This window comes from Cannabis sativa, chromosome X (assembly GCF_029168945.1).
Source record: "Cannabis sativa cultivar Pink pepper isolate KNU-18-1 chromosome X, ASM2916894v1, whole genome shotgun sequence".
Classification (NCBI taxonomy): Eukaryota; Viridiplantae; Streptophyta; class Magnoliopsida; order Rosales; family Cannabaceae; genus Cannabis; species Cannabis sativa.
In genome coordinates this window covers 35,134,785-35,143,074 of record NC_083610.1, presented here as the reverse complement: position 1 = coordinate 35,143,074, position 8,290 = coordinate 35,134,785, and the positions used below count along the sequence as shown (strand labels likewise).

The 8,290-nt window shown below is 36.3% G+C and overlaps 1 long non-coding RNA gene across 1 annotated transcript; it reads right to left on the bottom strand.

The window, feature by feature from the left end:
• Nucleotides 1–2,258: 2,258 nt before the first annotated feature.
• LOC133032750 (uncharacterized) lies at nt 2,259–7,873 on the bottom strand. The gene is made up of 2 exons (XR_009685336.1): nt 3,884–7,873; nt 2,259–2,740 (listed from the first exon to the last, which is right to left on the bottom strand). It is a non-coding gene; the product is annotated as an uncharacterized LOC133032750 (long non-coding RNA).
• Between the last annotated feature and the right edge of the window lie 417 nt (nt 7,874–8,290).

Below are 8,290 nucleotides of genomic sequence, written 5' to 3'. Positions count from 1 at the left end.
CTTACAAATGAGCACATTAGACTCCTTTATATAGTGTTTAGGTGATCACACTTAGAATTCAAACTCACCATCTCATTTCTCTCATATAATGAGCATTAATATAGTTTGTAACAACTATATTTCAAACCATTTAAATCCTATCATCAAATTGTGTAACATCTCTTTTATTATACAATATTATGATCAACCAAAAGAAGTTACAAAAGCAATTAACTTTATAACTCTTCTCCATGTTATAAAGTGTATGTTACAATTTTAGGTTAAATAAATTATATGTTACACAATTTATTTACCAAACACCTAATACATATTATTCACATAATAATATATATTACTACATTTTAATCTACACTTATTATATTATAAAATAATATAACATCATCACACAAAACCATTCCTGCAAGTGACTGTTGGAAGCTCAATTCTTGATGGGAGGGAGGCCAATATATTTATGTTTTTTTAAATAACCCTCAAACGTTCTGTAATTAATGTCGTCTTGTTAGTCCTAAATATGTTTCGTGTAAACAATATATTTATAACAATTTGTCTGTTGTACGGATTTGTATAAACAATTTTATTCATTTACAACCATTTGTGGATTAAATTGTTGTGTGTTAAAATAATAATAATAATAATGCAGTGTTCATAAGTTTGGTGGTGAGTGATGTGTGTACGGGTATATATATATATATGTATATCATTTAATATTAAATGACAATAGGATGTACAAGTGGATCATTTAACTTTTATGTTAGGGTGACTCACTACCCACTTGACAATAGGAAGTTCTTTAATGACAAGAATATCTCGAAATCAGTGGGATGTTCATCCAATTCAATCCGCACCATTTTACTCATAATGTATCCGATCCGCACTAAGTGCCGATTTTATTTTTTTGGATCCAATCAAATCCACACAATAACCCAAATTCAATCCAATTCAATCCGTAAAAGTGCGGATTGAATCAATTATTTTCGATTAGTTACTTTTTAATATTAAATTATTTAATATTTATAAAAAATATTTTTTTCGCATAGCTATCAATGAAATAAAATAAATTATAGTTATTTATGTTTCCAATAACAAATTAAAATAAATAAAATAACAAATAACAAATTCAAAAAAAGAAAAAAAAAATTGTATGTATAAAGAAACTAGAAAACAACTCGTGCTTTGCGTGCGGTTGTCTTTATTTTTAGTGATAATTAATATAAAACTATATTAGATTTTAAATTTTTTTTTTTTTTTGTATAATATACATGAAAAAATAAGTTCTAAAAAAATTATTGATAAATCTATAAAAAATTCATCATAATTTTAAAATTGTTATCCTCACCGTATCTCACTTGTTATTACTACTACATTCAAAACCGATGTCATTATTATATTTCACTTATAATCACTACTATATTCAAAAATCATTATCATCACCGTATTAACAATTGAGAACAAAACAATAAAATAAAAGTTTGAAAACGAAAATGACCATATAAGCGATGAGATGATAGTTAGATCTTATAACTTATGATTACACGGAACACTTCTTAATGGACATTGCAGATTAATGGGTACTAAACAAATTTAAATATATATATATATATATATATATATATAGATATATAGATGTTTAATTTTATTTTAAATTGTATGTAGAAAAAATATATATAAAAATAGAATATATATTTAATAAGTTTTGAAATATAATTGTATTATATGTATTAGAATTTTAAATTACTATTTTCTTTACATTTAAATATTATTTTTTAATATTTTTTATAAATATGTATAAATTAGATTAGATCGGTTACTTTTACATATCAATCAACATCTAATCCGCACAAATGTAAATTTTGAATTTTCCAATCCAATCCGCACAAGTGTGGATATTCGCATTTTGTGAATTGAATTGAATCAGCTAATTTATTAACCCTAGAAAACAGATGCAGTGGACATGGGATTAAAGACAAGAATACAAAGAAGCAACCATTTTGCACCAACACCAAACAAAAATTAAGTAAAAAGAAAATGCCTGTACTCATTTAGTAAAAGATAAAACCTCACAGCAAATTTACAAGCAGAGCATAACTTCTTTTCTCCAGCAAAAAAGAAAATCATTAGCAGAGCATGACTGTAGTGAATCTAACTTTAAGTTTAGGAAAAACCTACTTCAACTTCAAGAATGAGAACCAAAGGCATGAAAAAAAAGTAAAGTCATTTTAGCCTTCTGTCAAAGACAATGGAATGATAGGAGAGAGAGCTTTAATCAAATTCTGTGAACACATTTTCATGACATAGTTTTAACAAAGCTTTTTCACTCATAACAACAGTGGGAAGCACTTGCAATGTCAATTTTTTACAAGGTAAATATCATAAAATAAAGACTTAAACACACTCACACTGATTAGAGTTATACACCACATAATTAGATAAAATACATAAAAGTGTGAGGACCTAATACTACAGCTACCAGGCTAATCCTTGAGTACTCCGTCAGGTAGGCCTCCGACATCTGGTGACTGTGTGTAAGAAATCGAAATCAATTCAGACCTACACTTATCTTCTCCATCAAAATCTACTCTTTCTACAAGACTCTCACCGTTCACCTTGTCAACAGAGCGTTTTGAAGTAAGAACCTTCTCTGGTAGAGAGTAAGAAATGGATATAAGCGACTCTCGAGTCACTTCCTCAGAAACCTCCTTGCCAAGTGCTGTCTTATCCATAAAATGACGATCTGCTTGCTCTGCAAGAGAGGAAGAAAAAAAAATACAAACATATAACAACAGCACATACAGTAGAAACTACACCTACCAATTAACAAACAGGTCGCGAAAACAGAACATCAAATGATATGGGCATATATTGTTATATGATTGTATCACAAAAACACACTACTGCTTATGCATCTAATTTAGAGTGCACTTCTACCATGGATTCCTGTAATCATAGCTATAGACTTAATTAAGAGAGTCTAATTTAGAGTGCACTTCTACATGGATTCCTGTAACCATAGCTATAGACTTAAGAGGTATACATACAAGTATGTTTTACAATAGAAATATCCATCTATTAGGACATCTACAAAAACTATGTGTATGATGATGATGTTCACTACAAACAAATTATACTAGATATAATAAAAATCTTGAGAGATTCATGATCATGACACACACAGTCAAATATAGAAATCCTTGTTGACATTTCATCGATCACATTCAAGAACAACAAGCATTCCTCTTAATCCCCTCTCATCTTGAATCTCAAAAATCCACTTAAAGCCCAAACTCTACTAGTCAATATAACTACATACTACTTCCTTTTGTCTTTTGCCATGTTATTCTTCTAGATATCAGACCTCAGATCCCATAAACAATTACAGAGCAAGATAAGTTCTAGTACTTGCAATAGCAGAATTTGAATATTATGCAACTATGTTTTATAGCAAGACGCTTAAATAGACTAGATTCACACCATAAATCGCTCATGTTTTAATATTTCTTCAAAACCCTTTCCAGAATCCATTCAAACCCCCAGATTTCAAATTCATAAATATTAAGTCGAATCCAAAAGAAACCCATGTTAGCCACACAAAAAAAAAAAAAAAAAAAACCAAAACAAATATTTGAAACCATACGAAACCAAACCAAGAAAACTTAAATGATTCAAATCGAAATCATAATCGAACAAAATCAATACCAAAACACATAAAATAAAACCCCTCATATCATTATGCAAAAGAAAACGTTTCACCACCAAAAAAAAAAAAAATCTATCCATATATATATAATAGTAATGATTATAAACACAAAGACCGGAATAATTTTGAGATTTAAGCAAAAAAATTAAAAAATAATAATAAAAAACAGAGAAGGAAGAATATAATTACCGTAAATTGGCCGGGTCTGCGATCGATGATGTCCAATCTAGATTCCCTTCTTTTTCTTCTCCGTATCTCTCTCTGTATATTACACATATATATAGAGAGATATTTATAGAATTATTATTATATATATTAGTCTTTTTTTTTCTGGAAATTATATATATTAGTTAATTTCGTTATATTAGAGTGACGCACTCACGCTCTTCCCTTCAACTCTTTTTCTTTACAGCAAATAATGACAATTATTTTATTTATTATTTTGAAAGATATATATTTCAAATTAGAAATAATATCCCGTTTTCATTCAAAAGGGAAAAAAATTCCTTTTTTAAAAAAAAAAAATGTAAACAGAAGATAGGATAATAATAATTGATATTAGTTATGAAAATAATAATTGATATCAGTTCTATTCGAAAAATAATAATAATAATAATTGATATCAGTTTGTTAAAAAAAATAAAATAATTGATATCTGTTATTTTATTTTTTTTTTTGAAAGAAAATAATTGATATCATTTATAAAAATAATAATAGTAATTTATAGCAAACCGGCGGGCGGGGGGTCCAACCATTACTAGCTAGTTTAATAAAAAATATTGAAAATAATTAATATTTTATATGCAAAATAATAATAATAGAAAATATTAAACCTCCCCAATATTTAAAAAAAAAAAAAAAAAATCATATTGTAAACTAAATTAAATAAATCAGAGTGTAAATATAAAAAATATATTGACTTTTCTAATTTAAAAATAAAATAGAAAGATAACTATTATTAGTGGCGGTGCCTTTACATTTTCGGCAAAAGTTGAAATTTCAAATCGCTCTAAAGGAGTCCTCTATAGTATAGTATACAGTATAAAGACTTGAGAAAGTTTAATAAATGTGAAACTGAGTCATCCTGTTAGGTTGAGTATCGGTCAATTTCCTCAGTTTTTTTTATATAAAAATATATAATTTGGTTTTTGGTCTGGGTTGGTGCAATCCGAAGACTGACCAATCCAAAACCTATCTTAATACTGACTGTTTTGAATCTTAGTTTGGTCGGTTTAAACCGCCTAAACCGAACTTCTTCTTTTTTCTTTAAAATATGATCCAATTTATTCTATAAACACATTATTCTGTATTTTACAACTACAAACATACAAATTAATTATCTTATGCTTTTAACTTTAATATTAATTGTTGCCCCTGATTTTGCCCAATATACGTGGACCCACCGGATAGGGACACGTGGACCGAAAGATCTTAACATTTAAATTAATTGCTAAGTCTTGATGAAGAAAGGCGTCTTCCGAGACCTGCCTCCCGGAGAAGGCATCCGGAGTCCTCTATGCTCCCGGAGGCCTAAGTAACATCAAAGCATCTCCGCGAGGTGCCAGGCTTCCCCTGACCAGTCATCTCGCATTTAATGCCGCATGGGAGGAAACGTGTTAGGACTGCCACACGCAATAAAGTCTGACGACACAACCCCCAATCTGCACCTACGAAGCTATGATCACTTAAGTCTATTGACGGCTACACTGCGAAGAGTCACGTCAGTCAAAAGGCAATAAGGACATTCCACATAAAAGCCCTACAACACCTAGGGATTTGACCATGCATTACTCATGGTATATTCATTGGGAATACCCAACTTTATGAATATTTACAGAAACACATGTACTATAATCCTGGGAATCACCCCACCAAAAACACTATAAATACCCCCTCAAAGCTCATTAAAGAGGGTCGAGATTTTTGGGTTGCATAAGTGCAAGAGGAGTAAATACTCACCAAGAACATTCTCTGTATTAAATACACTCATAAATATACAGACTCGTGGACTAAGGGTCATTAACGCCCCAACCACGTAAAAATCCTTCTCTTAATTTCTTACAGCTCTTTAATCTTCTATTATTTCATTGGTTGCTGAAAACCTCGGTCAACATTTTGGTGCTTTCATTGAGAGCTGAAGAAAGCTTCTCTAAATACACTTTACATTACAACAATGGTGGAAACTAGAAGCACTCGTCAACCTCGCCCTCTAGAAGACGCTCAAGACCCGAATGAGGAAGACGTAGCCTCAAGAGCAGCTGAGGGCTCCGAGGAAGAAGAAGGAATTCCTGATGATGATTACGAAGGGAACATCGATGAGTACGCCTACGATGAGGGTAGTTACTCAGAGCTGGTGCTTCTCAGACAAAAGGCTGTCGATCATGAAGCTGAGATCGCAGCCCAAAAAGCACAAAACTAAAAAATGCAAGAGGCAATGCTGGCCATGCAAAAAGCCATGGAGGCGGCTGGCATCCACGTGCATCCCAAGGCAATGACTGCTGGACTTGGCAAGGAACCAGAGGAATCCTCGCCTAGTACCCAACAGCAAAAGTCTAGGGAACCTAGCCCTGTAAGGTATCCCGCTGAAGGGAACCAAAAGAAAAATCCTACCTCTACCCCTGGAAGAAAGAAAAAGGCACATGATCCGCGAAAGGTCCGCTCTGATTTCCCGAAAGGGAAAGGTCCGCAGAGGGGCAAACTCCAAAAAGGGAGTCTTGGCCCTCAGGATCGAGAGGAGCAAAAAAGTGTTTCCGTGCACCAAGAGCCCGGAGGTAGAGGGAGAAGAGGACAGAGATGTCCTCCTGTAGATTTGAGAAATCAAATCAATGGGAATCAAGGTGACCTCCGGGATCACCTTGACCAAAAGAAATACGGGCCCGCGGTCTCCACGGGAACGTTAAATGAAGGAATCATGGCGGAACTTGCCATACTCCGAAAAGATATCGCCCGAGTCTCTCGGAGACAGAAAGGGGACGACTCCGACTCAGACTGTGAGGACCGGGAGCCGTGTGCTAAGCACATCCTGGAAGCAGAGCTCCCCAAGAACTTTAAGATGCCCGAAATGGCAGCTTATACCGGGAACTCCGACCCAAGCGACCACTTATCGCGGTTTAACCGTGTCATGACGGTCATGAGAGTCAGCAATAACGCAAAATGTCTGTGCTTCCCGCTTACTCTAAGCGGGTCCGCGGAGGAATGGTTCAAGAAGCTGGAACCACGATCCGTGGGCTGTTGGAATAAGTTACAGACCAACTTCCGGAGACAGTTTGTCGCCGCAAGAAAGGTCAACCTGGAAGTCAGTGCCTTGACTAATATCAAGCAGCTGCCTACAGAGACCTTGAAAAACTACATAAAGAGGTTCCGAGAGGAAGCCTTGAAAACCCAGAGAGTTGATGACGGACAACAGCTTACCCTTCTCCAGGCAGGCATCCGTACAGGGACTCCCTTCTGGAACGAACTACAACAGGAAGGAGCCGCAAACCTTCAGGACTTCCAGAAAAGAGTCCAAAAATACATCAACCTTGAAGAGGCCCAAATAGTGGCCTATGGAGGATACTATCCCACCGGGATAGCAGGGTATATGCCCGAAGCCCCGTCGTCGGGTACTGTCCTGACCGCAGCTCCACCTATGAGCGGCATACAATTCTCTGCTACTCCCGGATACAGTCAGGGTCCGGCCTTGGCCCCCGCATCGTCCTATTTTGGAAATCCCTCGGGGATAAATGGACAAGCTCCCTCGCACTCCGCTCCAACCGCCAGCTTGGCAGGTCCTTCCCAGGGCTCGAGGAGCAAACGATCCTCCAAAGGCAGCACCCGGACGGAGGAAAAACGACAAAAAAAGGGATACACTCCGCAGTACACCCAGTACACGGAGTTGACAGACTCCCAAGAGTGTGTGTACTTTGCTACTAGGCAAAATACGCACTACCGGAGACCACCTCCCTTATACAAGGATAGCTCCCGGAGGGACCCCAACAAAAGATGCGAGTACCACAACGACATTGGGCACAGCACCAATGAATGCAAAAATCTCAAGGATGAGATTGAAAACCTAATCCGATTGGGGCACCTCTATGAGTGGATCAAGAATCGGCTGCCTCACCTTAATCCGGGACAGGCGACAGGGGTTATGCCGCAGGGAGCACTAGGGGGTGCAGCAGGAGTATTGGCTCCAGTTGCTCCTACCGGAGATGCCCAGCATATTCCCGGTCTGCCACCCAGACCCAATGGGAAAGTAGCCATGATCTCAGGAGGACCACTTATTGGAGGAACTACCCGCAAAGAATTGAAGCGGTATGCGGGGGCCGTGAAGCACAATGAGGTTTGGGAGGTTGCTTAACTCCCAGCTCAAAGGCCCCGGCTGATGGATCAACCCATCACGTTCACGGAAGAAGACGCCAAGACGGTGTGTTTTCCCCACCATGATCCGTTGGTCATAGAGACCCCCATCGCCAATAAAGTGGTGGCCCGAGTCTTAATTGACAACGGAAGTTCCGTGAACCTATTTTTCAAGGAGGCCTTCACTGCAATAGGTCTGACGGACCGAGACCTCTCACCCAGTGGTTCCCAACTCACAGGGTTTAACGGAACGACGCT